The sequence below is a fragment of the Homarus americanus genome, unplaced genomic scaffold (assembly GCF_018991925.1).
Source record: "Homarus americanus isolate GMGI-L3 unplaced genomic scaffold, GMGI_Hamer_2.0 scaffold45562, whole genome shotgun sequence".
Classification (NCBI taxonomy): domain Eukaryota; kingdom Metazoa; phylum Arthropoda; class Malacostraca; order Decapoda; family Nephropidae; genus Homarus; species Homarus americanus.
The window spans coordinates 4,533,372-4,548,371 of NW_024744839.1; positions in this window are offsets into that span (position 1 = coordinate 4,533,372).

Consider the following 15,000-nt stretch of genomic DNA (forward strand, 5'->3'; position numbering starts at 1 on the left):
TCTCTCTCTCTCTCTCTCTCTCTCACACACACACTACTTAAAGTCACTTCAAGCATTAAGTAACTCAGTAAAGTTCAGTAAGACTATTGTAACTACTATGTATGTATCTATTCTAAGTGTTAAGTGACTGATTATATTGTCTTGAGTTGTTCTTAAGTAACTTCATTCTAAAGTGTTAAGTAACTCAAGCTAAATTTGTGTTGATTATTGAGAAAATGTGAAAGTTTAGAGTTTTATGTAATTATAATGTATCTTTTGTTTTGTAAAGGCTTTTGAGAATATTAGTCTGTGATGGCATAAAGTATGATGTGTAAACACGATAACAGCACCAAAAATCGATAACAAAATAACAATTATCAATATAAATAACAATGATCAATAACAACACAACCATTAAAAATAAATACTAGTCAATAACAACAGCAGTTAATAACAACAACGACACACAATAACAATAACAACGAAAAAAAACAACGATAATAAAAAATAAATAACCACAATAATAAAAAAACTAACAAACAAGAAAACAACTAAAATTAAAAAAAAATTCTATGGTCATGAAACTGTCTAAATAAATTACTCGTAAACTAAAGGGGATTTGGAAGAAAAGGTGACTTAACAAGCAGTACGTGGCGGCCAGAGGTCTAGAGATCTGACCTTTGACCCGGAATTAAGGCTTTACAAGGATCAAGGCTTCACAAGGGGTCAAGGCTTCACAAGGGGTCAAGGCTTCACAAGGGGTCAAGGCTTCTATGAGTCAAACTACAAAGAGCTTTAGGGTTAATCTATTAATCTAACCAATCAACTAACTAAACGAAATCATTCCAAGCACTTTATTAAGATTATGGGTTTACACACACACACACACACACACACACACACACACACACACACACACACACACACACATATATTCTCCTTAATAACTAGGATGATAGTAATTAATGTGTGTGTGTGTGTGTGTGTGTGTGTGACTGAACTGTTGTCTCTCTCTGAACTGTGCGTGTGTGTCTAAACTGTGTGTCTCTCAATTATGTCTCTCTCTAACTGCCAGTGTTGTTATCTCCGACTCGCATTACTTATCATTAAAACTCTGAACATAACCTCTTGTCTCTTGAGGTAAGGCAGCACATCAACCTGCCTCAAAAATGGTGACCAAAATGACGACCAAACTGCACTGAGACTCGACCTTAGATGTTGTTAAGGGGATAATAATATAAATGTTAACTCCTAACTCTTATAAGGTTCCTATGTTATTTTATTTCCTGACGTGGATATATAGGTATGAGCGTCACCTGAAGATTAGTCACCCTAGAGTCTTCAGATGATCATGTTTACAGTTTTGGTAAATTCTCTGTGAAGTTTTGATTCTATGCCCTGAGAATCCTGTGGGTCTACGGCTCTTCTAACATAGCTAAGCCAACTCCTCTCACCACTTGTCTCCCACCGTATAAATTCTCATCAAAGGTTCTTAGGTTAATATTTCTCACGTGGGGACATAAGAATACACATTTACGATAACCCCTGAACAATAACGATACCACAAAGTTACTGTTTTTTGTATCGATGGTCAACCGAGTCAGCTGGGTGTAGTTTCATTATATTCCCCGCAAGAGATAAATTACCCTTCGAATTTATGATATTTTTAACCCAAATTCGGTTCCGTATAAACTGTCGAACGATAATATTTTCCCACAAACTGAAAACGAATTATTGTATCTAATTATGGTTTCGTCTCGGAGTAAATATGAAATCCAACAAGTGGCCTCATGATTGTATCCTGACTGCACCAATTACTAAACAAATTTCTAAGGTCAGAATTTATATAGACAAAGGCCACAGTAACGATAAATACAGCACTTTAAGCATTATAACTACTATCATTATTATATATCGGAATTTAATTGACCCAGAATGAGACAGTTTCATTTGATGTGAATTTACGACAAGAATTTAACCTAAGAATCTTTTCAGCATTTTGAGCTTGGTTGGTGGGCAGTACATCTGTTGCGACCCAGGGAGTCAAAGCGAGACGCCTTCAGCATCAGCTGTCAAAGAGGAAAGTTTTGATAGTTATGAACCTTGAATAGCCAAGACCAGGAGGGTGGAGCCATAAGAGGTCGGTAAGGTGAATATTCCTTAAACCTGAAGTGTTACCTAACTGTCCTACCTAACTCGCCGTTTACCCCACGCCAACCACCATCTACCTCTCACGCTAACAATAATCATCTACCCTCGCGCTAATACAACCGTTCACCACGCCTGTCTACCCTCATACCAACAATTCATAACTAAAACCATACAAAAAGATAACACCAGACTCACACAAGATCCAACAAGATAAACTCATTAATAACTTCTTGAAGGATAAAAGCAAGATAAAAAAATATCATAGAATCTATACCTGAAAACGACCTAATTAGGGTCATCAAGTTTTACAATAATCAGCATTAGAAACAATTCTTGAGATTATGTCATGATAGTTCTATGTTTCAATTGATGTCTAGATTTAAGTTCACTCAAGCATCACCACCGAGAAATACTACAGTGCAGGAACCTTCAAGAAGTCAGAAGACCAAAGTGGCAGCAGCTTATCAGTGCCCATCTGTTGGTGGGATATAGCTTCCTCGCAGTGGTGTGTCAGGCGTTAACTCAATTGCTTGGTGAAGTGATAACCACCCTTTCAAGCCTCGGTGGTGGCAGAGAAGCTCCACTAATAACTATATGTCGCCTTGAATAACAGTTTGGAGGGTCCAACCAGGTAGTGTGTAAGTCTGTGTAAGTCTGCGTCTTTTTCTCAATTTGTTGTCACTTGAATGGAATTTGGGCACGGAGAAAATTCAACAGAGAGAAAGAATAGGGAAGAGAAGGATTGAGGGAGATACTAGAGGGATAAAGACAGACAGACAGACAGACAAAAAGATAGATATATAGGTCAATAGATAGATGAAACGATTAATAAACAGACAAATAAAAAATCAAGATATACAGTACAAAAAGAGGCAGAATAATGATGATGATGATGATGATGATGATGATGATGATGATGATGATGATAGTGACGAAGAGGATCATCACAATAACATCACACACAAACACTAATAACAAATACAGTAATCACACCTTACGTCATAATAACCCCCATAGGAAATAGAATTACATCAGTAAAATCAGACCTGACATGATTGGTAAAGCTGGTGAGGTGATTGAATCCAACGAGCTGACACCATCTTCCAATCACCTCATTTTACCTAATTAATCACCACGTGTTAATTAGATGACTTTCCCATGCGGCAAATTAACTTCCATACAAATTCATTCTTGATGTGGCGTTGAGTTAATTATCTTATATTTTTATGATTAGAAAGTCAATATTAGGTTTTCGAGTCCACGTTAAGGTGATTTTAATTAAGTAATCTGGCTTATTCTAGGGTTTAATATATTTCGGCTTATTCTTAAAATATATTATGTTTGTAATCCTTAAGATAATTTTATAAAAGGTAGGTAACAGTGACTTGAAAATCCTGGAGGTAATTAGAAATCATTGTAATTAACGTAACTCTAATGTAACCTCGTAAAGCAAGATATTTATGGTAATTTTATAACCTCTGGGTCTTAATGCATTGTGATAGAGACAATTCATAAACACTAAGATAAACAAATAAAAACAGCAACAAAACAACAAAAACAGCAAATACAATAACAAAACAAAACAGCAAAAACAAAAACAATAGCAACAAAAAACAACAACAAAATGCAAAAAAAACACCACCACCTTACACATCCCAGCATTAATACACAAACATACAACATACAAACTTACATTTCCACCCATTAATATTCTGCAGGGCTGCCTCGCACATATGCAGAAGGATCATGTTGCATGCATTTCAGGGATTTCTCCGTCTGTGAGTTTGTTATGATAAATCCATATACACAACAGTAGAGCTGGGTGTTCCATCTTGAGAGAGAGAGAGAGAGAGAGAGAGAGAGAGAGAGAGAGAGAGAGAGAGAGAGAGAGAGATATTTTCCGTATAACATCTACCAGTCGTTCAGCTGTACAAAATACGAAATAAAGGAGCTTACATGCCTGAACCATGTCAAGAGAGATAAGATATTACCTTCTTCCTCTCTCTCGTTTCTGGAAAACATACTAGTAAACATAATATTCAGTGAGAGCGTATCCCCACTTCCCCAAAATATAAACAATGTGGGTATTCCAGTTTATTATTATTGGTTACCAACCTATTATAGTCCAACCTAACACAAACTTAACCTAACACTAACCTAACACCAACCCAACAATAAACTTAACCTAACCTAACCTAACCTAACACTAACCTAACCTAACACAAACCTAACCTAACCCAACCTAACCCAACAACCCTAAACAAAACAAACCCGCAGAATCGACACGACTTGATAAATCAATATCCAAATAATATAAACTGGGGAACTGAGGGAGTGCACCTAGCGTGTAAGACTATAAAATCATACCAGACGTCGTGTTGGTGTGTGTTATCGGTATCACTGGGCAGAGAGATGATTCAGGTGAACACACAACTACGGAGCTGGGCTACCCACAACAAGTCGACAGATGGTAGTGTTATGAGTCTCGTGGTTGCTGTTGGTGTCTTGTGGATATATAAGTCTTGTTACCTCCAACGTGGAGCTGCTCTGAGGCCCCCTCCACTGTTTCCATGGAATATTGAAGAGGTACAATATCACTGGTTTTTTGGTGGTGATGGTATTAGTAATATTCTTAAATGTATTGATGATGATAATATTGAAAATTTTAAAATAATAATAATAATAACAATAATCTTTTTACATACACGTTACACATTTCACACACACACACACACACACACACATCTATTGACTGCCATACCCTCACACTAATGACTGACACACTCTTCACACCTCACACCAATGACTGACACACCTCACACTCTCATGACACTGACTGACACACTCCTCACACTCCTCACACTAATGACTGACACACTCTCACACTAATGACTGACACACTTCACACTCCTCACACTACTGACTGACACACTCCTCACACTCTCACACTAATGACTGACACACCACACTAATGACTGACACACCTGCACACTCCCTCACACACTAATGACTGACACACTTGCACACTCTCACACCATTGACTGACACATCCCCTCACACCTCACACTACTGACTGACACACTTCACACTACTGACTGACACACACTCTGCACACCTCACACCAGCTGACTGACACTCTCAAGTACACCCCCTCACACACTACTGACTGACATTCCCTGCACACTCCCTCACACTAATGACTGCACACCTCACACTACACACTGACACACTCTCACACTCCCTCACACTACTGACTGACACACTCTCACACCATTGACTGACACACTCCCTGCACACTCACACTACTGACTGACACACACACTTCTGCACACCTCACATCATTGACTGACACACTTCCCTGCACACCTCACACTACTGACTGACACACTCTCACACTTATGGATATATGACTGGAACAGACATACACTCACAGAGAGATAGCTAGATATACTTACAGACTCTCCAGGCGGTAGACGAGAGAGGGAGGGGAGAAGAAGGAGGAGAGAGGGGAGGGAGGGAGATAGGGAGGGGAGAGAGAGAGGGGGAGATGGGGAGGGGAGGGGGGAGGGGGGGGGAGGTAGGGGTGGTAGGATGATTAAAGGAGGTTGGGGTGAGAGAAGGGGTGGGGCTGAGAGGGGTGGAAGTGGAGGAGAAAAGGGGAGGAGGAAGACGTTCAGGTGAGGGGATGTGTAGGAGGGGTGGTGGGTGAGGAGGCAGAGGTGGTGTGGTGGAGGTGGTGTGGGTGTGAGGAGGTGTGGGTGAGGGGAGGGATGGTGAGGTGGTGTGGTGAAGGAGTGTGGTGAGGGGAAGACCAGGGGAATGAAGAGAGGAAGAGGGGAAGAAGAGGAGAATGAAAGGTAAGACAAAGAAAACTAAGAAGAAGAAAAAGAAGAAGAAGAAGAAGAAGAAAAGATAGAAACAGGATATAAAAACAAGATGATAAAGAAGGAAGATAAATAGATGAAACTGAAAAAAAACAAAAATACGAATGAGGGAATAAAAGGAAGATGGAGAAGACAAAAAAAAAACAATATCCGGTTGGACTTCAAAAAAGAGAATTACAGTATAAACTATTAAATAGAAGCAAAATAAAATATACACTCAATTTTCATATTTCCATAAATCTTCTTATTGTATTTAGATTAATCTTCTTATCATCATTTTCTCAGTTCCCATTTGTGTATTTAGAGGAGGAAATAATAAGGGTAAGAAGCTTAAATGAAGGAGAAAATAAGAAAGACAATAATAATGGCTTAAATGTTTTTTTTTTCTTTTCCATTTGACTTGTAACTTATTGGAGATGGTGTTGAGAGTTTCATTGTTTCATGCATTCTTTCTCTTTTGGTTTCATTCATTCTCTTTCTCTTAGTTTCATTCATTCTCTGTCTCTTGGCTTCATTCATTGTCTTAGTTTCATTCATTCTCTCTTTTAGTTTCATTCATTCTCTTTCTTTCCGTTTCATTCATTCTCTTTTAGTTTCACTCAGGTCTATATCCTCGTTTCTTTTTCCTTACCTCAACGTACTCTGTGTTCATTCTTCAAGAGTACCATTGAGTACTATTCTACTTTAGTATTACCTTTATTCGTGTACTATCATTACTTGAGTACCTCCTCTCTTTTATCTCCCTCCCTCTCTTTACCTTTCTTCTTTCTCTCTCTCGTTTCTCCTTTACTTTCCGAGTCATAATACAAGAAACATTTCCCCCCTCACAATCCTCACTCTCTCTCTCTCCTTGCCCCACTTCCCGTTTACTCATTTTCTTTGTTCTTCGTTTTTTTAACTTTCTCTTTCTTCCTACTCCTCTTTCTTTCCTTCTATCTCCTCAAACCCCCTTCTTTTCCACCTGTCTCCTCTTCCTCCCCTCTCTTCCTCTTCTTCTCTCTATTACTGCTCTTCCTCCTACCTCCTCTTCCGCTTATTACCTCTTGTCATCTCCACATCCCCCCTCTTTTCTCCCTCTCATCTCCCCACTTCCCTCTCATCTTCCCACCCGTCTTATCACCCCACCTCTCTCTTATCACCCTACCTCCCTCTTATCACCCCACCACCCTCTTATCACCCCCACCACCCTCTTATCACCCCACGTCCCTCTCATCACCCTCATCTCCCTCTTATCACCCCACCTCCTTCTTATCACCCACCTCCTTCTTATCACCCCACCTCCTTCTTATCACCCACCTCCCTCTCATCTTCCCACCCCTCTTATCACCCTCACCTCCTCTTATCACCCCCACCACCCTCTTATCACCCCACTTCCCTCTCATCTCCCCTCTATAAAGCCTCACATCAACGCACAACATTACCCACCGTTATACCACAACATCGCCGTAACGTTATGCACCCAACAGTCGCCTGAGTATAGCATAAAACTACAACATTGGCGGTGGGGGTGGTGGGGTGGGGGTGGTGTTGGGGGTAGGGGGTGTTGACTGAAGTCCCTCCCTCACCCCCTCACTTGTAGGTGAAGTTTACACACACACACACACACACACACACACCTATAATCACAGTCTAATTAATTAAAAATGATGAGAAAAATAAAATAAGCAGACATATTATACTGTATATTATAGCAAAAGGGACCAAAAAAATAGAGCCTTTACCTGAGGTGGTTTTATAATAATCTCTTATAAGCTTATATGTATGGCCATAGGCAATATATTCCATTAACAGGTAACTCTACAGGTAACTCTACATCACCCTGTAAAAAAATTATAGAAAGTAGAGGAGGAGGAGATAATATAGAAGAAGAGAGAAGAAGAAGAAGAAGAAGACGAAGAAGAAATAAGCAAGAGAAGAAAGAAGTAATGAAGAATTAAAGAAGAAAAAGAGACAATAATTAATGAGAAGAAGAAAGAGAAGAAAGACACAATGAAGAATAAGAAATAAAAAAAGAGAATAAAAAATAAAATAAGAAAAGAATAAAGAGACAACAAAGAATAACAAAATAGAGAAAAAATAAAAAAGAGAAGAGAGACAATAAGGAATAATAAAGCAGAAAATGAGAATAATGAATAAGAGAGAATATGAGAAAAACCCACAATCTATACACAATCTATAGCAGTCAACAATACCCGGGCACAGATCACTGACCCACATCGGGGCCTGGGGGCGAAAATGTAAAAGTAATAATAATAATAATAATAATAATAATAATAATAATAATAATAATAATAATAATAATAATAATAATAATAATAATAATAATAATAATAATAATAATAATAATAATAATAATAATAATAAAGAACCATAAAGAAATACAAAAATTAAAAAAGACCAAAAGTGAGAAACAATATATGTATGTTGTGTTATCAATAGTAAGAGAAACAACTGATACCCTGCAATTGTGTGTAAATGAGGCAAAAAGTCAGATCAACAACCTGGGACTTGGTCACAATTTTTGTGATGCCATATGGCAGCAGGGTCTACCATTAGACAACACATTTTGCTTCCAATATCTTCCCAGGCGGTAGTACCTCCATGTTTGGTAGCTGCCTACTACCTAATAAATGGCTAAGTAACATCATATACAGTATAATAATTTTATAAAAAATATATAAAAACAGCCCTAAATCACACCAAAGAAATCCCACAGGCCTTTAATACCACCAAAGAAATCCTACTACAATACGTACCTCATCCCACCTGCCTTTGTCTCATGCATACTCTGGCTGGTGCTGGCGAGAGGGTGTAAGTGAAACGTGGGTGGGTAGGACCGTAGACTTATTGAGCTGGGGGGAAGGGTGGTTTTTTTCTGTATTGGTGGAAATTTGGTTCTAATTCTAATGGGACCCTAGTTTTAATGGGTGCCAGTTCTAGTGGGTCCAAGTTCTAAAAGGCCCCAGTTCCAATAGGCACTAGTTTTAATAGGCCTCTGTTAATAGGCCCCAGTTCCAAGAGTCCTCTATCCTAGCATGTCCCAAGACGTAATAGGCCCCTGCTGTAATAAGCCATATTTAACATGGGCCCCTGTCCTAATAGACCCCAGTCTTATTACACCCAAACGCAACCCAGCCTTCTCATAGGCCTACTGTTACTGAGGCCTACTGTTACTGGGTCCTATTGTTACTGAGGCCTACTGTTACTGGGTCCTATTGTTACTGGGGCTCACTGATAAATATAAAATAGTACAGGGGATGAGGGAGAGAGGAAGGGAGAAAGGGAGTAAGTGGTGAGGGGAGGGTGAAGAAAGGAAGAATGTGGGTGGGGGGGTGAGGGAGAGAAAAGAGATAAAAAGGGAAAGTAGGTGAAAAAAAGAGGCGGTTAAGATGAAGAAAAGGGAAGGTGAGAGAGAGAGGTGACGGTGGTGAAGAGGAGGGCGGGAATGAGGGAGGGTGGGGAGTGGGAAGGAGGATGGGAGGGGAGTATGGGAGGGAGGATGGGATGGGAAGATGGGTGTTATCATCTCTATGGTTACCCTTTGTGATGTTTATTAGATAGGGGAGAGAGGGATATGGAGGGGGTTTGATATATAGGGGGGTAATTAATATATACTAGAGGGGAACGGGAGGGGGAGGGAGGATGAGAGAGGGGAAAACGGGGGAATAAATACATACACAAGAGGGGAGAGGGATGGGAAGGGGGGAGGGGAAGGGAGGAGGGGAAGGGAGGAGGGGAAGGGAGGAGGGGGGAAAGGAAGGGGGGGGTTGAGGCCAGAGGGAGGAACCTTCTATTTGTATTCATTTATTCATGGGTGAGTCGCTTGATGAGGCACCCATAATGCAGAAGATGGCCTAAGTAAGTGTGTGTGTGTGCGTGTGTGTGTGTGTGTGTGTGTGTGTGTGTGTAGGTGTGTGTGTGTATCTTGAATTAGGTTTTGCAACTTATAAGAGATTAACTGCAAATACCATAAAAAAACACACACACACACACACTGTTACGAGTTGGGGATTAGAATAGTTAAGGTCTACCCAGATCCCAACAGGTAACAACAACAAAAAAAACAAAGACAATCGGACTATAAAAGGGTAGACAAAGGATGCGAGTTTTCGTTGTGTATAATAAAGTACCATAAATCCCTTAACAAAATATTCAGCTTATAAATTACCCTTAACCAAACTTAACCTAAACATTAACAGTATATACATATTAATACAACATAAAACAATCGTGAAGCAAGTGGACGTGGGGGAGGCAATACAAGATTACAAATACTTAAGTGAGGAGCTGAGATGGCTGACGAGTAAGGCTGAGTATTGTAGAAGACGGCAGGTAGTCACTCCGCTGTAGGTTTAGAGGATAGATGATCCTGTGGTCACTTCCCAGAGCCAAGTGCTCTCTCCTCGAATTGGAGCTCACAAAGAAGACTTGGAGGAAGTGACGCAACAACCAGGATATGGAGAAGGGAAACCCCGGAGTGTTAACTAAGACGAGTCATACTCGTGTCTCGTCCCTAGATGGCGTTGCTCGTGGTGCTGGGTAGGTAGATCAGGACAATTGGTGGAGGGGTTCGTAGTGCTGGGTGGAGGGTTCGTAACAACACACACACACACACACACAGCTATACCTCATAACGTCTTACATCAATAATATAAACAGCTGTGGTAGGCAACATCGATATTTTTTTCCCATAACAGTTAAGATGAAGTCAGGTTTTGTTTCCCACCAATAGTGAGGCGGGCGCGATGTTTGCATCAGCCACCACGCAACTTTATAACTCAACCTTAAACTTACGGGAAAACTTACTTCTTCGCGTTGTGGGTTTTGTTGTTGTCTTTCTATCTGTGTAGAGAAAGAGAGAGAGAGAGAGAGAGAGAGAGAGAGAGAGAGAGAGAGAGATGATCGTTGTCAGGTTTTCTCTTTGTGATGAATATAATAATAGGAACCATGGCGAGTGATTCTTCTCAGTGGTTGTAAACTATGGACTCCTAGGGGATACATGAAGCTACATCAGATACAGTTTAGAAGAGATAAAGGTACAATGGGTGTATACAGAAGATGCCACATGTATTACTATTTATAATCGAAAAATTCATAATTGCCACATTTATGTCATGTCTTTACTGACTAGGTAAATGTTATCCATATTTGCCGCCTCGATATACGATGACGTAAAGCGGGAGCCATTCCTAAAACAGAACTTTGAGCTTTACAGAGGCCATAAGCTGAAAAAATTATATTTACTATTTGTTGTTTTTCACTAACATTTATAAGAAGATTCATTACCATTTATGATTTGACATTATTGAAAAACATTAAATATATCCGTCAATGGCCCTCATTACTTATAAGATTCATAAAACACCTGAGCATCGTCTTTAGTAATGGGTTATAGCAGTGGCGTACCATTAATGAGGCAAGCAGAACACCCACATATATCAGTATCAATTCAAATATCAAGTAGGATATGGCCTTTCTCTAAATAAGGGTTGTCAAGCTTTCATAAACACCTAATTTCGTAAATTATATCAGTGGCATCTGACAAAAGTATCTATAATAAATCATTAAATTATGGGTGCAAAGTACTTACGGTGATCTACAGTAATTTAGAAATAAAGTCGTTAAAATAAATGACTAGGCATCATGCACAACGCTGGCCCTCTAAGTTCCCAATGATCTTACTGACGAACATTTAAATAATTTTTATTTATATGATCCGATTATTATTTCAAGTAAAACAGAAAACTGAATAACTTTCCCAAGTGAAAAAAATATAACTGAAAGCGGACTGTAGGGTTATTTAGAAATATTAAAAATAATAATGTAGACCAGGTTTGTACCCATTACATTTATATAAACCTTATTAAAGTCACTCTTATAGAACAAAAACTCTTAGGTAATATAATATCACCGTATAACATAATATTTCATACTTATTAAAGGAAACAAATATTAAATTTGACTAAAATGGCTCAAATTCCTTATGTTCCAACACAATAAAGTCCATTTTAGCATGTTTTTGAGAGGATGGTTACGTCTTTATGTCCATTGAGGGCATGCGGCTTATCCTTCTGCATGCATTGAGGGACGCTGAGGCTCCTCGACTTTCTTGAGTGAAAACTGTGAAGACTAAAATTAAATCTGTATTGTTGAAGACACTATTTAAAAATATATTTTGTTTTCTACTAGGCATGCAATGCATGCCTTGCATTCATTAAGAATACGCCAATAGGCTATAGGTAATTTAGTACATGTCAACTATTGTTATACTGTACCTTTCTATGATAGTTTACCCTCAAGCTATACACGTTTTCTTTGTTAAGTTCTTCGCTCTGTCTCCCGGTAGCGCCACCGTCTGGCTTTAAAGTAGCACACGACACCAATGACCATTTAGATCTGCTTTTTATTTACAATTCTCACATAAACAACTTATGTAAATAACTTTAATAAACGCACAAACAAATTCGAACTAAACTCATTGCCAATCGAGCTAACAAAACAATTACCCAACAACAACAATAACAACAGGGATGACCAGCGTAACAAGCACGTCGAAGTTCACGTCTTTATAAAGCTGAAATTGGTTCAGCTTTTGACAACACCCGGGAGACAAGTTAGTCTACACACACACACACACACCTCTCTTCCCTGCTGTAGCTAGTTCTCTCTATCCCTCTACACTGGCCCTGTCGACGCCAATTTACAAGGTACACAAACCACAGACTGAATCGAGTGAGGAAATGAATAATGTATTCTGGTCAAGAGAATTTATATAATACAGATTGTTGGATACTTACTTCTTTGTGGATCAGTGTAGCAATTATATATATTTTTATTTCTTAGGCTTTAATCAACACATTTACAGGATTTAGCAGTATAACAAAGTTAGATTCCATTGAGAGACAATTACAATTTACACCCTTGTTTATTCCATGGTGTTTCCATTATTTACAATTACTTTTAAGATTCAGTAAAATGATGACTGGAAAACTTCAACTTCGGACAGAATTTTTTTGTGTTGGACATTTAAATTATGTTCACATTAGACAAGACAAGCTGTTTGTTTTAATTTCCAGGATGAGCGAGTCTTCGTACACAGTCACAAAAATCTTATTTCTCGGAACTACAGCGGGCATGGGAGGGTGGTGGGTGGGTGTTAGCTCTGAGTTAATATTTCTTACCACACACACACACACACACCAATCAAAGGGAAATATATGTAATGAATAACATATAATAAGATATAAAATGTATAAAGAAAATATTGATGTGTATAGTACATACAAACATTTATATAAAGTACATGGATACATATTAACATTTGTACAGTAGAGACAAATATTCATTAATAAATAGTCTCACTGCTTTATATACCACGGGATTACACGGGTGAAGAGACTGTATAAACCAAACTGTTATACTCTCACACCTGACTGTACAAATGACTGTATAAAGTAGAGAGATTTATACAGTTTAACACCTGACTGTATGTATGTATGTATGTATGTATGTATGTATGTATGAAGAACCTGTGGCTGACTAAGTGTGTGTTATAAAGTAGTATGGATGATTAACTGTATGAACTGACTGTACATATAATAATAGACTGTATGATACATAAACATGGTTCATCATGCAGGTGAGGTGACTGTATGACCCAGGACAGATGATTACATATACGACGGTGTGTGTGTGTGTGTGTGAGAGAGAAGGGACCAAATTTTGCAGACATATAGCACTAATTAATTCGACTTTTTCTGAAAACTCTTTGTCTGTAGAACAATGGGTGAGACCTCGGGTGTCGTGAGGGGTGGAGGGTGAAGACGATGATGGTGGTGGGGGAGGGGTGGTGGTGGTGGTGGTGGTGGGGGTGGTGATGGATGAGGGTGGTGATGGTGGGGTGGAGGGTGATGGCTAGAAATGGGGATGGCAGTCGGGGATGGTGGTAGTCGGGGATGGTAGTCGGGGATGGTGGTAGTCGGGGATGGTTGAGGGGGATGGTGGTAGTCGGGGATGGTAGTCGGGGATGGTGGTAGTCGGGGATGATCGTAGTACTGGGGGATGGTGCTGGAGGTGATAATGAGGGTGATGGTGAGCATAATGAAGGTGATGGTGAGTATAATGGGGGTGGTGATAATGGTGGAGGTGAGCCTAATGATGGTGACCGGTGGTGGATATAATGACAATGTTGGAGATAACGCTGTTGATGACAATGATAATACGATGAAACATCCCATTCCCATTAACGGACCCTCCTCCAGTTAGTATATATCTCCCAATAGCGGATAGGCTTAAATCCGCTATTGTTACCTGGAAATGAAGAACCACCACGAATAAAATCAGCTAGTGAGAGGGTCTTTTTTCCCTTATCTAATTTCCCAAGAAGTCAATCCGCTATTGTTGGCGACTACTGGAGTGTCATAAGGGGGGGGGGGGGGGGGGGGGGAGTCTTCTGTGTGTGTGTGTGTTTGAGGGGGAGGGGGGTAAGAGTCCCTCACTCCCAATTTTCAGTTCCACTCGTCCAATACCATCTGAGCTACAGGGTGAGCGATGTATGCTATTCAACTGAGTTTTATGCAACCCTCGCGCTTATTGGCTCGTGTGGGAGGGAGGCGTTGTAATTGGCTTCCCTTCCATTACATACCGTAAGCGGCCTTGTGAATAAAGATTTTTTTTGTGTGTGAAATAAAGACTTAAACGACATTAAACTATTTTCAAAGAGGTAAATACACTACGCCAGGCACATAAATAATACAGTATAGTGTGTTGCAGGGTGTTGTAGTGTGTTGCAGGGTGTTGCAGGGTGTTGTGGTGTGTTGTAGGGTGTTGTGGTGTGTTGTAGGGTGTTGTGGTGTGTTGAACGGTGTTATGGTGTGTTGTAGGGTGTTGTGGTGTGTTGCAGGGTGTTATAGTGTGTTGTAGGGTATTGTTTTGTGTTGCAGGGTGTTGTGGTGTGTTGAACGGTGTTATGGTGTGCTGTGGTGGG